This window comes from Lacerta agilis, chromosome 15, assembly GCF_009819535.1.
Source record: "Lacerta agilis isolate rLacAgi1 chromosome 15, rLacAgi1.pri, whole genome shotgun sequence".
Lineage (NCBI taxonomy): Eukaryota > Metazoa > Chordata > Lepidosauria > Squamata > Lacertidae > Lacerta > Lacerta agilis.
The window spans coordinates 8763096-8785438 of record NC_046326.1 but is presented as its reverse complement, the minus strand read 5'-3'; positions in this window follow the sequence as shown (position 1 = coordinate 8785438).

The following is a 22343-nucleotide window of genomic DNA, read 5'->3' as shown; positions in this document are numbered from 1 at the left end:
CATGGCACAGGATTTTTCTTGGGCTTATCTTCATTTTGAGGTGGTCAATGGGTCTTTGTGAGTGTCCTCTCTTTCATTCTACAAATACAGCCATCCTGGGTGCCTGTACTATTTCAAAACCCCATGATATCCACAGCTGAGACTTTATGTAGTTGGGGGGCTGTCTATCACATTCCCCAAAAGTTGTCCATTCTATATTTTAAAAAGTAAGCGGTCTTCTTACTTTATTTTTTTTTTTTTAAAGATTTTATTATTTTTCCATATGCATATATAAAGAAAACAAAACATACACCAATACACTAAAAATACAAAATACAATAAACAATAAACAAATCAAACAATAACACACTAAACATAAGAAAAACACATACAAACCTGTCTAAACACTAATCTTTATCTCATTCTTATTTTATCTTCTAAGCATAGGTGGGACTTCCCCCACCCCCTCCACTGCATTGTTATTCCAATATACTTTAGGTAGCTATATATCTACTTTCATAACTATTAACCATCTTATTTGTCCATAGATTCCTTTACTAAAAACATAGTTCTTAATCCATTCTCCAAATCTTCAGACATTCTTATTTATATCTTATATTATAAAATTCTTACCAGATCTTTAACTTAGATTTATCTAGCTAAAGCCTGTTCGATAGCTAATTCTGCTCAGATATTCAGTTTTACACCATTAACTAAGTAATCCTTAAATTTCTTCCAATCCTTCGACACCTTCTCCTCCCTCTGGTCTCGGATTCTCGCGGTCAGTTCAGCAAGCTCCATAAAGTCCATTAACTTCATCTGCCATTCTTCCACCGTTGGGATCTCTTCACCCTTCCAGTTTCTTGCCAGTAAAATTCTAGCTGCTGTTGTGGCATACATAAAAAATACTCTATCTCGACTGGGTATCTGTTCGTTGGTCATGCTCAAAAGGAAAGCCTCTGGTTTCTTACTAAAGGTAATTTTCATTACCTTTTTAAGTTCATTGTAAATCTTGTCCCAGAAGGCTTTGACCCTTGGGCATGTCCACCACATATGATAAAAGGTACCTTCCACTGATTTGCACTTCCAACACAAGTTGGTCATTGACGGGTTCATCTTAGCGATCTTGACTGGTGTTAAGTACCATCTATATAACATTTTCATAATATTTTCTCTTAAATTATTACAAGCTGTAAATTTGATACCTTCCTTCCACAGTCTTTCCCAGTCCTCTAACATGATATTATGTCCCACATCCCTTGCCCAGTCTATCATTGTTGATTTAACCATTTCATCCTTCGTATGCCACTCTAGCAACAAGTTATACATTTTGGAAAGATTTTTTGAGTTCGATTCTATTAGCTCTGTTTCCAGTTTTGATTTTTCGACTTGAAAACCAATCTTCTTGTCTGCTTTAAAAATCTCATGAATTTGATGATATTGCAGCCAGTCGGTGACCTCGCTTTTTACCTGATCATAACCTTTCAATTTAAACGATTCACCTTCTTGCTGCAATATATCTGCATATCTTAACCATCTTGCAGACATATTAGGTCTCTTATAAGCCTTGGCCTCCACCGGTGAAATCCATCTAGGAGTCTTTCTCTCTAACAAGTCTTTATATCTCACCCAAACCTGGTACAAGGCTTTTCTAACAATATGATTTTTAAAAGTCTTGTGGACCTTAGCCTTGTCATACCAAAGATATGCGTGCCAGCCAAACATGTTATCAAAGCCTTCCAAATCTAAAACGTCTGTATTTTCCAATTTAAACCAATCTTTCAACCAGCAAAAGGCCGCCGCTTCGAAATAAATCCTTAGGTCCGGCAGAGCAAAGCCTCCTCTCTCTTTAGAGTCCGTTAAAATCTTAAATTTAATTCTAGGCTTTTTTCCCTGCCATATAAATTTTGATAGGTCCTTTTGCCATGTTTTAAAACAATCCAGCTTATCTAAAATTGGAATGGCTTGGAATAAAAACAGCATCCTTGGTAAGACATTCATCTTCACCGCAGCTATTCTGCCCATCAGTGAGAGTTTCAATCTTGTCCATATCTCTAAGTCCTTTTTTATCTCGGTCCACAGCTTCTCATAATTGTCCTTATACAGGTTCAGGTTTTTTGCAGTGAGATTGATCCCTAGATATTTTACTTTCTTAGCAAAATTGAGGCCAGTAGATTCTTGTAGCTCTTGTATTTGTTCTGTTTTCATATTTTTAGTCAACACTTTGGTCTTCTGTTTGTTAAGTTTGAAGCCGGCTACCTGCCCATACTTCTCAATTAATTCCAATGCTTTGGGGACACTACTTTCAGGGTCTTGTAGGGATAACATTAAGTCATCTGCAAAGGCACGTACCTTGTATTCCTTCTCTCCCACCCTTATTCCTTTGATCTGGTTCTCTTTTCGTAACATATTTAGAAGAACCTCCAGGACCGTAATGAATAATAAAGGGGAGATAGGGCACCCTTGTCTTGTTCCTTTTTCCACTCTAATCTCCTCCGATATCACCCTGTTGATTATAATTTTTGCTTTTTGTTCTGTGTAAATGGCATTAATGCCGTTCAGAAATCGTTGTCCAACTACCATTCTTTCCAGATTTTTCTTCATAAATGTCCAAGAAATATTGTCAAAGGCTTTTTCTGCATCTATAAACATCAGTGCTGCATCTATATTTATGTTTTTTTCCAGTTTCTCTAAAATGTCCACGACAATTCTAGTATTGTTGTTTAGTTGTCTACCTGGTAAAAAACCTGCTTGATCTTTGTGTATATATTCCTTGAGCACTCTTTTTAATCTTGTAGCCATGACATTCGCAAAAATCTTATAGTCCACGTTTAACAAAGAAATTGGACGGTAATTTTTCATATTAGTCTTATCTGTATCTGGTTTCGGGATCAGTGTGATATAGGCCTCTTTCCATGTCTCTGGTGCCCTATCTCCTTCTAGTATTTTGTTGCAAACTTCTTTTAAAGGCTGTGATAGCCAATCTTTCAAACATTTGTAAAATTTTGCGGTCAGACCATCTGGTCCTGGGGCCTTTCCTATCTGCATATTATTAATTGCTTCTTCAATCTCTTGTGTCGAAATAGGGTGGTTGAGTATTCTTAATTTATCTTCTGGGACTTTCTGCAATCCATTTTTCTCCAGGAATTGGTCAATCTCTATTTCGTCTATCTTCTCCTCCTTGTACAGTTGTTTGTAAAACCTTTGAAAATGCCATCTAATTTCCTCTGGATTCTCCACCATCTTTCCATTTACTACCAAGTTGTTGATGATATTTGCTTTTTGTCTTTTCTTTAATTGCCAAGCTAGTAGTTTTCCACATTTATTTGCTGACTCGAAGGATCTCTGTTTCATCATTTTGATCTTCCATTCAATATCTTGATTTATGATTTTAGCGTATTGGGATTGCAAGTATTTTATTTCTTTTTGTATTTTTTGGTTCTTAGGGTGTCCTCTTAATTCTTTCTCTTTCCCTTGGATTAATTTCAAAAGTCTTTCCATTTCTGCGTTTTGTTGTCTCTTCTTTTTTGCCTTTTCACTTATCAGGAACCCTCTCATTACTGCTTTGCTTGCATCCCAAACAATCCTCTTTTCCACCTCCGAATTTAAATTAAATTGGAAATACTCCTTCATCTTTTTTTCTGCCCTTTCTACTAGTTTGGTATCTCTCATCAAGGTATCATCCATTCTCCATCTAAAAGAGTCCTTGGAAATTAGTTTTAGATTTGCTTGTACAGGATTATGGTCTGAATATGTTTTAGGGCCAATTTCTGCTTTACATAATTTCGGTATCAATTCATTCGATATCCAAATGTAATCTATTCTCGACCATGACTGCTGAGGTTCACTAAAAAAAGTTGCCTCTGTTTCCATAGGATTTCTTAGCCTCCAAGCATCCACCAAATTTAAATTGTCAACCATTTCGAAAAAAGTCTTTGGCAGTTTCCCTTCGTTTGTTAATTTAGTCCTCTGGGATCTATCCATTAATGTGGAAACTGCCCCATTAAAATCTCCAAGGCATATTATTTTGTAATCCAAATAATCCAACAGCAGATCATGGATCTTTTTATAAAAAATTGGCTTACTATCATTGGGTGCATAAAGTCCCAGAATCAGGAGTTTTTCGCCTTGTACTTTAATTTCAATTGCAATGTACCTCCCTTCTTCATCTTTAAATAGCTGTCTTGGGCTGTATTTCTCTTTTACATATATTACCACTCCTCTCTTCTTGACTTTATCCGATGATATAAATTCTTGGCCTAGTTTTTTGTTTTGTAAAATTCTTCTATGTCGTCGAACCACGTGGGTCTCCTGTAGACATATTATGTCTAGATTCTTTTTTTCCAAGCTATAAAACACTCTGTGTCTCTTTGGTCTCTGGTTTAATCCCCGAACATTCCATGTCATCAATTTTAGAGCCATTTTGAGTCCTTAATCTGATCCTCCTGTAGCTAGGTCTTTCTTATCTTTTTCTGAATCTCTTGGGTCTCCTGTTCCTGGTGGTGGAAGCTCTCCTGGTATCCCTGGAGGTGGAAACACCCCAGGTAGTCGGTACATATACGCTGGGTCCAAAGCAGAACCCTTGAAGTCTTCCAAATGTTTGTCTAGAAACTTTTGCTTATCAGCCGGGGATCTTATCCTGATTCTTTTTTCTTTGAACATAAAAGTCAGTCCTTCTGGAAATTCCCAGCTAAAGGAGATATTTCTTCTTCTTAGCTCAGTTGTTAGGTCGTTATAGGATGTTCTTTTATCCAGGAAAAATTTGGGGATGTCTTTAAAAAGCACAACTCTGTTCTGCTGTACCACTAGATTGTTCTTGTAGTGCAGGTCCAAGATGTAATCTCTTTGGTATCTGTTATTCAACACAATAAGACAGTCACTCACCGTCTTGGAGCTTTTCTTTCCTTTTGTACCAAATCTGAAGGCCTTCACTATGAGTGCTGAGACGTCTTCTTCTTTTAGATGCCAAAATGTTGAAAATTGAGTTACGATATAGTCCTTTAGGCTTCCTTCCTCCAATTCTGGTAAGGCCCTGATACGGATGTTTCCTTCCCTCTGTTGTAGTTGCAGAAACGCGAGAGACTCTTCCACACTTCTCTGCCTGGATCCAATTTTTTCTATGTTCTCCAGGTCAATATTATCTAACTTCTGCTCCACTGTCCGAATTTTCTCCTTTACTACCTTAATTTCCTCTGTCTCCTTTTTTAAGACAGTTACTTCCTGAGCAACTTTATTAATTTCTTCTCTGTTTTTCCTCACGTTTTGCTCAATTTGACCAATAGATGCTTCAAGTCTTTGAGAGGATTCTTTTATTTCTGCTTGTAATTTCTCCGTTGCAGAGTTTACTGTTGAATTAACAGAGTTTACTGAGGATTGTGTCTGTTTCACATCCTCAGAAACTTTTTTCAGTCCTTCTGTAATTTCTGCAATACTTGAAGTTAGTTTCTCAATAGCCTGGGCCATTTGTTCTTGTGTAGTTAAGGAAAAGGAGCTCTTTCTTTGTTGTGTTTTAGCTCTTGTGCTTTCTTGCATATCTTGTTCACTTTGCAGCTGCAATCTCAAGGTCACACCAGTTTTAGTAATTGTCCCAGACATTCACAGTAGAAAGCCAACAGTCCCAAAAGTCAACACCAGGTGGCCAGCAGTTCTATCCAGATAACAAAGAGGCAACAGAGCAAAGCCAAAAGTCCCAGGCAACCCAGGCAGTTTCAACCAGTTCTAGCCCTCCAAAGAAAATAGGCAAAGATCCTTAAAGTTTAAAGTTCTAAAGTCTCTCAAAAGTCAAGAAGAAATTACTTTCCAACAGTCCAAGGCAACAATAAAATATATAGTGTATCCACCAAGTCCACAGTGTTTCCTGGGCTGCAGACAGCCACAAAAAAGTTTGTTCAGTCTCTCTCTGGAAACAGTTGCAAAAAATAACAATCCAAGGGTAGGAAATGGCAACTAAATTACGCTGCCTGCTTACTGACCCGGAATCCTATCCAGAGGGTGAAGCAGTGTCTTCTTCAGTTACCATTCTCAGTTTTAAGTCTTTATAAACAATTTAAACAACTTTAAAATCACTTTTACGAAGTTCAGCAGAGTTAGCAAAACTTTTTCCCGTTAGCCGCGGCTTAGCGCTCTTGCCGCTACCTCGCTCTGTCAGCAGTTCAAAGGGAGCGGGCTTCCTTTTGAAGTTTCTCTGTAAGTTTTCAAAAGTCTTAATTCCAGCAAGAAAAGCAAGTTTACTTACAGAGTCTCTACTGTAGTCCAAGTTAGGAAGTGCCAGATGCTCAGGAAAGGCGGAATCGCTGCTTCGTTCCTCAGGGGCAGCCGACTCTTCAGTCCCGTGTCAGCGCTCCGTTCACCCGTTCTCCCCCCTTACGAGGGTCGATCGGGAGCGGAGATGACACATCTGGGACCCACGAGTCCGGAGTCCACGGGACGCTCTTCCCGTGGTTTTAAGGGGTCCGTGGCGCAGGCACGGGAACCCCTATAGCCCACCGGGGAACCGGAGCTTCTCAACTCCCGTCCGCCATTACCCGGCACCTAACCGGAAGTCCGCGGTCTTCTTACTTTAAAAGAGAACAGTACTGAAATACTGTCTGAAAAGATAAAACACACTCAGCAAGTGCACAGATCTCAGATGAGCTCAGAAGAAGATACTAGCAGTAGTCCATGAGGATGAATAGGGCACTGACCAACCAAATTTAGTTTGCCTTCTCACTTACAGGAGGATGGACACCAAACCAAGGAGAGGGAAGGGTGCAGGTTGGAGCTGGCGTATAGAGACTGCTATACATCTTCCCTATGAAGCAAAACACCCAAGTGCTGTGCCTAAAGCCTCCCCTGGGAGAAACTAACTCTCCTCTTCTTCCAGGGGAGGAGGGTGTGGCAAATTTGCCCCTCCCCCAAGAGGCGGAACGACGTTCTCTGTTCTCATTGCCATACTTTGTGACAGGTTATTTTATTATTCACTGTGTCACCCTTTCCCCCATTCATAACACTTGCTTTGATCAGGGAAAAGTGCAATTGCTTAATTATCTGTGATTTAGAAGCCGTGGGAGACAAAGTATTTACATTGTTTCTTAAGAGGAAGGGAAAGCGCTGGCTGCGCTAACATGATGCACAATTGAATTTATCGTTTCGGTCCTTCCGACAGAAATACCACAATGTCAATTCCAAGTTATTGGGCAGCTCAACTGAGAGCATTTACATTCATCATATTGACAGTGATCTTAATCAAATTGACTATTCTTAACAAAAAGGCCTGCTATGTCTGAACGATATTGCTTTTCTGCCTTAGGGGAACATTTACACAATTAAGAAAAGCAGATCGAATGATAATAAAGAAAACAAATGAAGATTTATTCATAATCCACAAAAAGGGCTGCAATCATTTAATTAAGGGTGGGGATGGGACATAGCAGAGGAAGCAACTGTGATTGGATGAAAGGGGTAGAGTGGGGGGGGGGAGTCAAACAGCAGAAACGAGGTTGAGCCAGTCTTTGATTTTCTATAAAACACAACCTCCTGTGGCTGCTGGAATTTCAGTGATCTGATCTTAAGAGACATAAGAATCCATTGAGACCAAACAGTGCCAATAAACAAATAAGAAAAATCTAGGGCAGTGAGTTTCAATACTCTCTGAGACTCCAGTGCACACATAAGTGGTGTGTGTTGCATTATTTCTGGTCTTTTGAAAATGGTTATGGGATCAAACTGGTAGGGTTGGGGATGTCCCCTGTCTGAAACTGTTGAGAGCTACTACCAGCCCATAAATATGGACCAATGGTTTGGCTCAGTATAATGCAGATCCCTATGCACTTTCATTCCTCTGGTGAGAGGCAGATTTTAGTAATGAATTACATATTTTAGCAAGGAGAGGGGAATCAATAACATCACATTTAAGTTCTTTAAGAATTCTCAGCTGAATACCATCTGGCTCCAATGGCTTATAACTTTTAAATTTGTTAATTAGTTCTATGACTTCATTTTTTGTGTCACCCCTATTTGAAATAGCTCATTATGTACAATCATTGAAGACAAAGTTTGGTGAGTGGGAATCTCTTTAATGTCTTCAGCAGAGTAAAAAGTGGGGGGGGGGCATTTGTCCGCACCCCCCCAATTCCAGTCTCCTTTTTGCTTAAGGGAAACAAACTACACCACCTCCAAGGTTGACACAGTTGATCCCCTATGTTGGTGGGCTCCCTGTAGATTAGATATTTTGGACTTCAGCTACCAGCAGCAGCAGGTTGGCAAAAACCTCTACAGATCCACATCCTTTCCTGGTACACTTCCAACATGCCTTCTTCCTCCCCCCCTCCCCCATCTGATGTAGGAGCATGGAAACAGAAGGAGCACTGGATGAAGACAGATCAGCAGCATCATGGGTTTATGAGATTCTGCAACAGGAGAATCTTTCTTTCTTTGCCAGGGGCCAAATACAGCACTCAGGGCCTATCAGCCTGGCCCTTGGGGGTCTGCCCAGTCACGCCCTACTATCTCTTCTTTGCACCAAGTTAGACCATTGGTCCACCTAGTGGAGAACATCAGAATTGGAGGTGAAATGTGGTCCTCAGTATTCTCTATAGGTAAAGGAAAAGGTAAAGGACCCCAGGACTGTTAAGTCCAATTAAAGGCGACTATGGGGTTGTGGCACTCATATCACTTTCAGGTCCACATACAGCTTTCTGAGTCATGTGGCCAGCATGACTAAACTGTTTTTGGCACAACAGAACACCATGATGGAAACCAGAGCACACAGAAACACCACTTACCTTCTTGCTGCAGCGGTACCTACTTATCTACTTGCTTTCGAACTGCTAAGTTGGCAGGAGCTGGGACAGAGCAACAGGAGCTCGCCCTGTCATGGGGATTTGAACCGCCAACCTTTTGATCAGCAAGCCCAAGAGGCTCAGTTGTTTAGACCACAGCGCCGCCCACTTACCTCCCCCAATTGCACCCCCATTGAGTATTTTGTCTGGCTAGAATGTGCCCTTGAACTCTGATAATGCCTCTTACCTGCCTAGCTGGAGGATTGAAGTGTATGGCTGTGTGTATGTGTGGATATGTGGGTGTGTATAAGCCTATAGTAGAAAGGTAAAATTTACACCAATTTCTCTGTCCACTTCTGCCTCTGGCATGTGGGCCCTTGGACTGAGAAAGGTTCCCCACTCCTGCTCTATTCCCTTGGAGAAACAAACAAGCAAACAAGCAAACAAACACCATAACTCCTGGGATGCCTGACAAAGGCCATTGGATTTCAACTTAAGTTTCACAGCCACCCCCACCTTTTTCATTAACCTTTTCACTTCTGTGTCACTCAATGGCCGCCTTCTACTGGTTCCATCCTTGTAATATATGTAACAAAATCTTGACCCTCAAGTTCATTGCTTGTTTTGCCTTATGCTAACTTGACATCAGGAGTGCCAACTTGAATAAATATTTTTCCTAATGTAGGAATTTTACCTAGCAATACAGTTTCTTACACATTATATAAAAAACGGGGAACCTGTGGCCCTTCACATTTTGTCAAAACACAAGTTTTATCACCCCTAAACATTGGCCATGCTGGGAGTTGGTGGCCAACTGAAACTTCTCCATCTCTGAAAAATATTATTGATAGTTTATACAATTCTAGTGGTTCGGAATAACCAGTGGAATTTAAAGCTATAGGGAAGACCGAGTTAGGATAGTTTTATCTCCTGATTTCTAAGGGTTCATATTACCAGTTCTGTGAATCTTCCTCCATTTGCTCGTCAAGGTGTGACAGAAGGCTTCTTCTTCCAAAGAGACCCGGGAACCTATGATCACAGGCAGTTTGGAGTCACTGCATCAGATAGGAGCAACTTCAGAGAGCGTCAAAGTCAGAAAGCACACAAAGCCTCTGTCAAATTGATGTACGCACACACACCCAGCCATAGGTGGAAAGGCACAAAGCTAAGTCTGCAAAATTCTATTTGAAGTGGGGAGAAAACTGAAATAAAAATGTGGAAATGAATAAACCAAAGGCATGTATCCCTAGCTACTCATACACCAGGGCTGTCAGTGAATTCCTCACTGTTGTTTTTTTGATGCTGATGGGAGAGAGTTGATTTTTTACAATCTGAACCTTTCTTGTCTTCTCAGCAACATGACTTCTTCTTGTTGGAGAGTCATTAGGGAAAGTTCCAGTTCTGTAGGACTACCAATTTAATAAATTCAGCTAGTGGTAGGGCCTTGAGCTTTTATTGATTTAATTGGTAAATTAATCAACGAATGCTTTCATTGGTTGATCAAGGGGAATTGTAATCTGCAGAGTAAGTATGGGGGCATATTAATTTTTTTAAGACACATTTCTTTGTGTGTTGTTATAATAGCATATCAAATATTAAAATAGCCTTGATTACACTGTTTTAAGTTCTTCCAGATTTCTTTTAAATAACTTTAAAAATGTGCCTACACTGAGATCCTGGGTAATAAGAAAATTTATGAGTTGCTCAATTTAAAGCCAGATCATTAAGCAACTAAAAACTTTTTAGCATTTGGACATTTTAATTTATTTATTTAAGTATTTTATTCCTGTCTTTCTTCCACAACAACCTATATGATTACAAATTCTGTTAGAAACTACTGAAGATCAGCAACAACAGCTCACCTAAGAGCGATTCAAACAGTTTCCACTGGACACAGAGTAATATGATTATCAGTAAAGAGTCAGGCATACAGGATGGATGTAGGATTCAGACTTTGGCTAAATCTAGGGCACAGTCCTAATTCTGCAACTGGAGCATAATAACAGAAAACCCTCTCTCTCTAACAGGTCTCTCCTGACTTCTGGAGATGAAGATGCTCAGGGAAGTGCCTTGGCTTGAACTTCAAAGATGATGGACAGGTTCAGAGAAGGTGATCCTCTAATATCTAAAACTCAAGACATATCAGAGGTGTTCAGCTTGGTTGCTGTCATGTGAGTTCTCTGATTAAGGCCTGTGTAGATGAGGAGTGCTCATGGGAAATTATTCCAATGGCTAAAATGAGTCTAGGCAGATTTACTACTCCAAGGATCTATTTGGAAGGACGCAGAGAGGGCACAGTCCCACAAAGATCCAACAATGGTTCCTCCCCTGACCTGTTGACCTTTTAGAATCAAGGGGCAAATGCCCAGAAATGAAAGGTCAGAAATGAAGCAAAACATCCTTAAAAGTAAAAAAAAAAAAAATTACTTTAATGGACATTTACCTTAGGCTACCATCCTGTGCACACTTGCCTGGGACTAGGACCTATTGAGCAGTTACTTTTAAATAGATACATATAGATTGGCATTGTTAGGCTACAATCCTATATCTATTTACCTGGGAGTAAGTCTTATTTAACTCAATGGGACTTACATACATAGGATTACATGGTCAAAACATAAACCCAGTGCTTTTTTTTCCTGGGAGGATGCAGGGGTATGCATACCCCAAAACATTTTGTGAATCTTTGTACGTTTGACCATTTACTGCATTTATTTCCCCCGATTTGAACTACAAAATGGTGATTTTCTTGAGTGAAAATGAGAGTACTCCTAAACATTTTTAAAGGAAAAAAATCACTGCATATACCTATGATCAAAAGTATGTGGGGAGGGGCTTTCCATTGTATGGCATGATGGGGAGAATTATTTTGTGCATCTGAAACCATTGGTTGTGTGCACCCTGTAAGTTTGTTTAGGCTGTGAAAGGGCAAATCCCTAAACAATATCACCTCTGCATTATTTGTACTAATGTGGTGCTTGTAAAACCCACCAGGTATTACACTTCTTCAAATGTTATGACACAGTTCTCAGTCATTTATATTAACCAAAATATCCATTTAAATATGTATTATGTGAGAAGATGCACTTTTTATACATACACATTTTGAGAAAATTCACAAACCAGTTGGAGGGGTGTGGTGATCTCCCATTCTGTTATAGTACTTCAGGAGCCTCAGTGATTTTTAGAAGGTTGGCAAACTGTTCTCAAAATATTTTCTCTCCCCTGTTTAACTTCCCCAAGTCTCCAAGTACTAGAGTTTTATTTTAAAAACAAAAATACCCAGTAGTTAAGAGGGGGCATGCCTCAAGGACACAATAGAATTATGGGCAAAAACATGAAGAACTTACACATACTAAAAATAGGCAGTCTTGGCCATCCCTAACACTAACCACTCCAAAACACTGCCTTTTAGAGTTCCCACCAGGATATACAGAGCCTATGCATGTACATTTGTAGCAGCATACAGTATTCATATGAAATACACAAATAACAGAAATGGATAACCCTGTTAATTTGGTTCCTCTATGTTTCTCATTTATTCCAGCCTTAAATTCACCTTGCAACTTCCCCACAACTGTGTGCGCGCACTTGTGTTTGAAGTCCTCAGGGAAATTCACGCGCATTCTAGTGTGCATTTCTCCCAATAGACATGCTTTTATATGCATTTCCCCCTAATATAATGCATTTTTGCATGTTATATTTTCATGAATATATGTATTTTAGCACACTTTCCCAGAATATATGCATTTTTGCACATAATTTTTGTATGAAGAACCAAAATTGCCCCACCATCAAAAGAAAACAAAAACAAAACAGCATTTCAGTTCACCTATAGTTTCGGGAACTGGAAGTTAGGTAGGTTTGCATTCAAATGTAAACTGAAATGAATTGCTCCCCCATCTCTAATGGATAATTGACTGACCATGCAGAAGTCAGTAGCAGGGCAAAAGGCTTATCAGGAGCCACATCAGCACCACAAGCAGGAACAGGAATGTTTCCATTGACACAACAGACCAGATTCCCCTGCACAACTACTGCCACATTAGAGGAGCATATGTTCTTTTACTATTATATCTTTTGTAGCAGTCAAAAGGTTCACAATAAATCCTCTGTCCACTGATTGAACAATCTTTTAAATAACCCAGTAATGATACGATTGAGTCATGGCTAAGTTTATAGCTTATCTTTTTTATATGTGCTCCCATAATGTTATATCTGAACTCTAAGATAAGTGATGGAAGTAGATTAAATGTTCTGCTGAAATCCCATCATGGTCCTTTAGAACGGCATGTCTATCCCCTTTCTATCTACTTTTGCCACTGTGCATATCTGATTTTATATTCAAATGTCAAAGCAGAGTTGTGGGAGATCAGATGACACCCTACCATGCTGATGGATTTGTGGTGTGTGCGTTTGTACATGAAAGGTATTATCGAGGGAAAGATTGAAAACAAGGTTAACACTCTCATAACCATTTTTACATATATTCTGTAGTGCAACCACATTTGGAATCCTGTGCTCCCCCTTTAAAAAGGGGGAGATAATATTGTAGATTTGGAATAGGCACAGAAATGGGCAATCAAAATAATACCTCCTTTCCTCTTCTGCTGTAGCTTGCAGCTCACAGAGGTAGTGGGCATATCAAGTCAATGAAATAACCCTCTAAGCGGGAATCAGCACCCTGGACAGTTCCCAGTGGCCCCTGCTGAACTGGCTATGAAAGATACTACCTCAATTCGCTTACGTATTACATTTACATACCTCCTTTGTGTCAAGACCCCCAAGGCAGATTACAGTTTTACAAATGGTGCAAAATGTAAAGTTGGTTGCGGTGGAGGGATAAGAAGCCCTGGTGTTTTCTTTGCCTCCCTCCTTCACTCTATTCTCCCTTCTCCCAAGACAAGTGGTGTCCATTGGTCAATAGGGAGCTGAACTCAACAGAGGCTTTATAAAGCCAGTCAGTAAGATATTTTGCACATCCAGCTCTACCTCATTGAAGAGGCCAGCTACGTTTCTTAAAGGGTCCTTGCCTATTTCTGTATCTTTTGTCTTCTTCAAGTTCTACGTCATGAAAGGGTTACTGGAGCCTGCCCTGTGAGCATGAAAGTGGTGACTTCCTGTTGTGATGTCACAGGAGCAACTTCTGAAGGTTCTCCCCTGAGGAATGTTGCCTGGACCTAGTCTTTATCTAAGCCCCTTTCAGGGCACCGGGGGACTAGCAGATTCAGGGACCTATGAGAATAGGTTAGAGTGTTTGTGTACTTTTAGAGTAGAAAAAGATAGTTTAGAAGAACACACAGAGATATGTGTACAGCTAATGCATCAAGTGGAGCACTTGGAGCCACTCCCAACCCCAATATTGATGCATCTCCTGGTTCATCCCCCTTCTTGCCCACCCATATGTCTGATCTAATATTTGAAAAGTGGGGGCATTGTACATAGGACTGCAACACTGTCTGGAACCCTCTTTGTGCAGGGCCCTTCATAGCATTGGAATACTATATGCATACAGCTGCACATGAGTACGCGTTCCTTTCAAATGTCTAACCTCTTCCACTCCCATGGAAAAATAAAATAAAATAAAATTGTTAGCTAAAGTGTGCTGGGAGCTTGGTGTTCAACATTCCTTTGCATGGTGAGAATCTGGTGGTTCCAATGGAAAGGTCAAGCCAGACTGTTTGTTACTATTTATTTGTGGTTTTATCTTGTATTTTTGTCTTGTGAACTGTCCTGAGATCTTTTGATGAAGGGTGGTACATAAATCTAAAGAACAACAACATCAACAACAACAACAAAACATGTAGCCCAAGACAACATAGCCAATGGACAGGGTTGAAGGGAGTTGGAATCCAACAACATTTGGAGAGCTGCAGATTCTTCACATTTAACATGGATCAGCAAGAGGAAACAGTAACAGAGTAGGGGGCTTCTGCCTCATTTATCAAGGCCTTATACCTCCATCAAAGCATCAAAATAAGAGGCCTGTTGTTTGAAGCTGCTCCCAAAATGGCCACTGGAACTTGCCAGGCATTTATATTGTCCCTAGAAGACTTCCAGTTAGGTACTGCTTCGTGAGAATAAAACAACAGAGTCATCTGTTCCACTTTGTGCTCTTAATAATTGAGATTTTAAAGCCTTGGTGGAATAGAAATGCATCTAAACAGTACATGCATTACTAATGTGAGGTAGTTAAAAAGGTGATGAATTGCTGCAGTGTTAAATCTGGAGACTATTGCCTGGAACTAAGGTTTATTATCTCAGAGGGTAGCTTGGCACTGCAAATTGGTGCAAGGCGAGCAATAGCTCTGTGGACCATTGAACACCATGAAGAAAAATAAAGCATGGTGCAATGTCCACATACAGTATATAAACCACTCAGATAGCACAAATAGACCATTTCCAGTGCATGGAATAAGTAGCTTTGGATAATGAAAGGCCAGATAATGGCTTTGATTAAGTTTATACATAGAAGTGGAGTTGGCTTTCCAGGACATCACTCTACATCTTTTTGTAGGTCTCAGCAGTATCCACATTGTGCTAGTACCTAAAGGGACTTTTCCAAGAGATGATAAGAATGCCCTTTTGCCTCTGATGCGTACACACACACACACACACACACCCCTGCTTGATCAGGCAATGGTCCATAATATGATGTGCTCTAAACCTCCACTGGCAGTTTTTCCAAGTCTTTCCCATCTCCACTACTAGAGGGACTTTTAATGACTGTGCCAAAGAATTTAACTGGAGACTTTGCAAGACTTACATGTCAAGAACTAGTGTGATCCAATATGAGAAATTTAAAAACCCAACTTAAGTCAATGCACTCTAAACATGGATTGGACCTCATGTTCTTTGCCAATGAGTGATGTCACCTCTGGATTATGTGTTTATTGCATTTTATTGTTTCTTGTTGCTTAGCACCAGGTTTGAATTCAGGATCCAATTTTTAAAACAAAATCAAATATATAACTAATGTATTTATACGGCAATATAGCTATTATGGCTACTACATCATGTAATAATGGAAATATACATGCATGTTTAATTTTAATGGTAGCTCTCAATTTATTTTAATAATATGTAATTTAATTTCCTGCCTGTATAAAACAGAACATTACTAATGAGCCAATGCTTCTTTTAATATCAAACTTAACTGGCGAGTGCTGACAGGATAGTGACCAAAATGGGACCACTGTGAAACAAGAGGGGAGGTGTCAGCATACTTGGGAGAACTCCAAGTTTTGCAAGAGTGGAAAATCTGCAGGAGGGGAAACCTAGTGGATTCCTCACTCCCCCCCCCAAAAAAAAACCCCTCAACCAAATGAGAATTGAGTAGACTCAGTTGGTCCAGCTCTCACTTCCGTACATTACTACTGGGAAAACCATAGCTTTAACTATACGGACCTTTGTCGGCAAGGTGATGTCTTTGCTTTTTAAGATGCTGTCTAGGGTTGTCATTGCTTTTCTCCCAAGAAGCAGGCGTCTTCTAATTTCGTGACTGCTGTCACCATCTGCAGTGATCATGGAACCCAAGAAAGTGAAATCTCTCACTGCCTCCATTTCTTCCCCTTCTATTTGCCAGGAGGTGATGGGACCAGTGGCCATGATCTTAGTTTTTTTGATGTTGAGCTTCAGACCATATTTTGCGCTCTCCTCTTTCACCCTCATTAAAAGGTTCTTCAATTCCTCCTCACTTTCTGCCATCAAGGTAGTATCATCAGCATATCTGAGGTTGTTGATATTTTTTCTGGCAATCTTAATTCCGGTTTGGGATTCATCCAGTCCAGCCTTTCGCATGATGAATTCTGCATATAAGTTAAATAAGCAGGGAGACAATATACAGCCTTGTCGTACTCCTTTCCCAATTTTGAACCAATCAGTTGTTCCATATCCAGTTCTAACTGTAGCTTCTTGTCCCCCATAGAGATTTCTCAGGAGACAAATGAGGTGATCCGGCACTCCCATTTCTTTAAGAACTTGCCATAGTTTGCTGTGGTCGACACAGTCAAATGCTTTTGCGTAGTCAATGAAGCAGAAGTAGATTTTTTTTTCTGGAACTCTCTAGCTTTCTCCATAATCCAGCGCATGTTTGCAATTTGGTCTCTGGTTCCTCTGCCCCTTCGAAATCCAGCTTGCACTTCTGGGAGTTCTCGGTCCACATACTGCTTAAGCCTGCCTTGTAGAATTTTAAGCATAACCTTGCTAGCGTGTGAAATGAGTGCAATTGTGCGGTAGTTGGAGCATTCTTTGGCACTGCCCCCTAATATAATGTATTTTAAATGTTATTTTCATTAATATATGCACCTTAATGTACACTTTCCCCTGGTATATGCATTTTGATTAGATGACTTGGCTGGAGAGCTGCATGGCAAAGTCTGAAGGGGTGAGAATTTTGAAGAATGGCCGTTTTTCTGTTTGTGTGTGTTTTGTAGCCAAAATGAGGCAAGTGGGAAACAATAGAGATGTGTCAACATGTTCAGGGAAACCCCATGGTTGACTGAAGTAGAAAAGTCTTTGGTGGGAAAGAATAACATAGCAAGGCAACTCCACTCCCCCTAAAAAAATAACATAGCCCAATGAGGACTGAGCATATTTAGTGGCTGCAATTATTATTATTATTATTATTATTATTATTATTATTATTATTATTTTATGACTACTGCTGTTTCAATCACCTTCGACATATATTTCTCAAGGCAATGTACACAATGTAATAAAAACAGCTAAAAGAGAGAGTTAAAAACAGCACAGAAAATAACAGTATGTAAATTTGAAAACAAAAACAGGAGACACCCATGGCAAGCACCTATTCCTCCAGCTGGTAAATGCTTGTTGGAACAAAAATGCCTTCAATTGCTTCTGGGAAGCCCAGATAACGGGTGCCTGTCACAACTCTGCAGCAATGCTGTTTCACAGAATAGGGGCGGCCACACTAGAAGTCTGGCTCCAAAATATTGTTGTGGTTTATTTAGAGTGTGTGTGTGTGTGTAAAATGCAAAGTAGAAGGCGGAATAGAGTACTCTGGAAGTGGGTATGGCTGGCTGACTGGACTATTGAAACAGAATCACTCCAGGGAGGTCCACTTGATTTATCAGTTGCCAAGTTTGACCAGAAAACAACAGAATACCCAGGGCACAGAGACACTCAGGAAAGGAAATAATTTGCCAAATGGAGGAAAAACAAAATTTCTAAAATCTTAACGTTTGGGTAAATTAAACAGTGTGGTATTGCTACACAAGGTGGGAAGAAATGAAAAGAAGTATACATATCTGTGCAGAAAAATGTATCCAAGGCAACAAGTGCAGAAGAATATTAGGATGCTAACTTACAAAACAACAACAACACCATACCCAAACCATGCATTTAGAGCACTATGATACCACTTTAAACAGTCATAGCTACCCCCCAAAGAATTATGGGAACTGTAGTTTTTTAAGGGTGCTTAAAGTTGTTAGGAGATGACAATTCTCCTCCCAGAGCAACAGTTCTCAGAATAGTTCAACCAACATCCCTCTTCCTAAGGAATTCTGTGAACTATAGCTCTCAGCACCCGTAACAAACTACACCTCCCAGAGTTCTTGAGAGGAAGCCACGACTATTTAAAGTGGTATGGTTCTGCTTTAAATGTATGGTGAGAATGTGGCCAAAGTCAGGCCATCAGCACCTGGTTCAGTATTGTCTAAAACAGCAGCAGTTCCAGAGTTTCAGAGAAGAGTTTTTACCATGCCTACTTGAAGATTCCAGGGATTACACCTGGGATTTTTTTTATTTTAATGCAAAGCATGTGTTCTACCACTGAGCTACAGTCCTGCATAAAGGCAAGAAAAGGGGAAAAGGGTATCATTTTCTTGATGTTGTTTCTGTCCAGCATCAGGCTTCCTGTCTAATGATTTCTCTGTTGGTTATCCCCTCAGCTTGCAGGTGCGTCTTTTTCAAAGCGCTCATTTTCAATAGGCCTATAAGCTCCACTGAAGCTCTGCTTGTCTCAGGAAGAAACCCTGCCATCAGGCTTTTCAAATTTCGTTTGGCCCTTTGCTGCAGAGAGTTTATAACCGTAGTGGACCTCATTACACCAGCATGGGATGAATTGCTATTTGCTTCCATTTTACAGCTGTGGAGTGAGCAGTGTCTCCTTAGCTTACTTAGTCAGAAGTGAGCCCTGCTGAAGTTACTAGACTTGCTCTCTAATAAGCATGCTTAGAAAAACCTTCAGAAGAATCCTTCTTTTCAAGCTCTCATCACACAAAGCTGCAGTTAATACTTCAATGTCTGAAGTATCATCAGCTGTCATTCAATCATCCCTCACTATTGATCTCTAACCAATAATCCAACAGTGGGCATGAAGTTGGAGAACCTACTGGTTCTTGTCTACTGATGTAAAGTGGTTTGGGACCAGAGTGGAAATCACACCATCCCTGGTGCATTCCCTCATGTGTGAAGAAGCATATGTGTAAAGCTAGCCTACTCCACTGGCCTTGGACATGCACACAGGAATGGACCGTTCAAATGCTGCACGTCACCTGAACTTCAATGTGCCTTGGTCAAAAATGAGTGGTTGAGGTAGTATTTTAATGGTTAACATAAATCATGGGGTTTTCACCTATGCACCTATGCACTGTGGTGGTTTAGTGTGGGTTGTGGGAGTATGAGGGGTTCTTAAGTTGCAGAGAGATGCAGTGATTTAGTGTGGAGTTCCTTTTAGGTCTTCTTTTAAGACAGCTGGGAGTAACAGGAAGCTCGAGGGAGCTGGGTATATATAAAAAAAGATGGGTTGTAACAATGGGGAACTGCTAGGCCAAGGCATGGTTCTTAAGCTTTGCTGTGATTGTTACTTCTTGGTTTAGAATTAATTATTTGTGATTTACATATACCCAGGAAGCATTTGGACATCCCATACCCACATGTGCCAAAAGGACAACCAGAGGCTAGGCTGGTGGACTTAGTGGGTGGGGAAGAGTGAGGCCCTTTCACTCCCCTACACTCAGTGGATTGGACTGGAGTCCAATCCAATCCATTGTGATCTCACCCTAAAAAAATATATCAGGCAATGAGTAAAGGCCTATCAAGAAATATGCATATTGCAGAATTAATAATCGTACTTGGGAAAACAGAAACACCCAGTCTTTGTTGCTGGACTCAGTGCACTGGCAAATCATTTGTGTTTATTTATGCATAAAACTGGAAGGAGGTTTTTCAACCTTTAAATCTTTCCTTGTCATTTTACGCCCCTGCTGTTAAATTTTTTGCTATGTTAATGTCATCCTGGGCTGGTAATATTTATTGCACCTAAATCAATGTTGGGACACCCAGAATACAGAGGGATCAAATCTACTTATTTCAAATACAGTTTTATGATGGTTGAAGCTGACTTTATGAAAGTTGATAAATTTCATCTTGTAGGTTTCAATTTCTTATTCCCAACAGAGATATGGTGAGAATACATTGATACCGCATTTCAAATTGGCTAGATCAGAAGGAACAGCAGCTAAAATCCATTACAACCCAATTACATCCATCAGCTGAAGCTGTGTGCATTCACTCGTGAACATCAGCATTTAATCCATAAAGAGGAACTAATGAGAAATTTGAAAATGGAATCCACGCATCAGTAACTTTGGAGAGATTTTGCTGGGATTAATGAACTGCCAGAACATCGTCAACACACTGAAAAAACTATTCTCTCTAGGTTTGTTTACTGACCAAAACTTAAGAAAGGATTTTGTTTCTTTTTCCCTGCTCAACACATTTATACCTTGACATTTTTCTTTTTCTCTCCCTGCTCCTTAGCTTTTCTCCTTCCTTCCTTCCTTCCTTCCTTCCTTCTCCCCCTCTCTTTCCTTCCTCTCTTCCTCCCCATTTTACAAAATCCTGGTTATCAGCAAGCAAGAAAGAAAAAGATAAAATGAGCCTCCAATTCAGAAGCAGATATTTGTCTTCTGGTAACTCTCTCCCACCGCACAAATAAACCTTTGGATACTTGCATGACTATCCCATGTTGCTCCTTCAGCTTATAGCCACTTACTAGCAGGTGGTTAGCGTGTCTACCTGTAATATTACAGTCTGCTGGCTGGTGGGTGGGTGGGCGGCTAGAATAAAAGTGACTGAAGCAAAGTGTGGAATAGATATGCAGAGGTTCAAGCCAAATGCTTGCTGCATTCTCTGGTCAGCCCTAATAATGTAAAGTCAGATATAGGGGGCGGGGGAAAGCTGGCAAGATTTCATTCATGAATTTATAATGAATTGTCTTTGGAAGATGATGGATAATTCAGTGGGTCACCTAGGACACTGCTGGCTCTAAAAATCAGCATTGCCGATGGCTTGGGTTTCCATCACTAGAATCTGCATTATGCTTAAGTGGTGTATTTAAGGCAGTGCTGAATTTTTGTGGTACGTGTTCAGCTCAAAATTTGTGCTCAAAGATTAACTTTTTTTGGTTCAAGCTGTAATCAAAATTAATGCAAAATCCTCAAATGTTGCAGTTGCTTCTGCCTGCATCTTTTGCCATGATTTCCTCTGTGCTCATCCCCCTGTTGTGTTTTATGCCAGCTTCCCTTAACAACCATTTTGAGTGGCCAGAGGAGGTTGCACTTTAGATAAAATTTTGGAGGATCCTGTGGTGGTTTTCTTTTTTCTTTTGGATGTAATTATGACCCCTCCTCACCTTCCGCCCATAATTTGAGCGTCAAACACCTGTGCATTAAAAAGAAGCAGATATGTTACAACCAGATGTTATAAGGCAGGTTTGCTGAACTATGGACAGATCCACACCATACAAAGAATCCTAGGAACTTCAATTCATTATGTGTGCTGAGAAATGTAGCTTTCTTTCGGAGAGGGGCAGACTACAATTCCCACAATTCTTTAAATTTGTGTAGTATGTACACATACTACAGCACTGGTGGCGCTGTGGTCTAAACCACTAAGCCTAGGGATTGCCGATCGGAAGGTTGGCAATTCGAATCCCTGAGATGGGGTGAGCTCCCGTTGCTTGGTCCCAGCTCCTGCCAACCTAGCAGTTTGAAAGCATGTCAAAGAGCAAGTAGATAAATAGGTACCGCTCTGGCGGGAAGGTAAATGGTGTTTCCGTGTGCTGCTCTGGTTCCTCCAGAAGTGGCTTAGTCATGCTGGCCACATGACCTGGAAAAACTGTCTGCAGACAAACGTCGGCTCCCTTGGCTAGTAAAGTGAGATGAGCGCCACAACCCCAGAGTCGTTCATGACTGGACTTAACTGTCAGGGGTCCTTTACCTGTACCTTTTAGTATGTACTTTAAAATGTGTGGTGTGAGGCTACCTTGTATATTTTTTAATAGTCTTATATTATTGGAAGGTACCTTGTGAGGACTGGAACATAAAAGGTGTTCTGGTTCTCTCATGTGGATGAAAAATGAGAACACTCGTTTCTGCCAAAGGCTTTAATGCATAAGTCAGTTTGATACATAAGTCAAGTTACAAGGCATGGATTAAGCAGGTGCATCAGAGGCTAAGAAACATGGCTGAGCATTAGCTAAGACATTGATGAAACACATGGCATGCCCCCTGCACCTTCCTTTTGAAGCTCAGGGTGGGCACATCTAATTATGTAGCAAATGGTTTGGTTCCT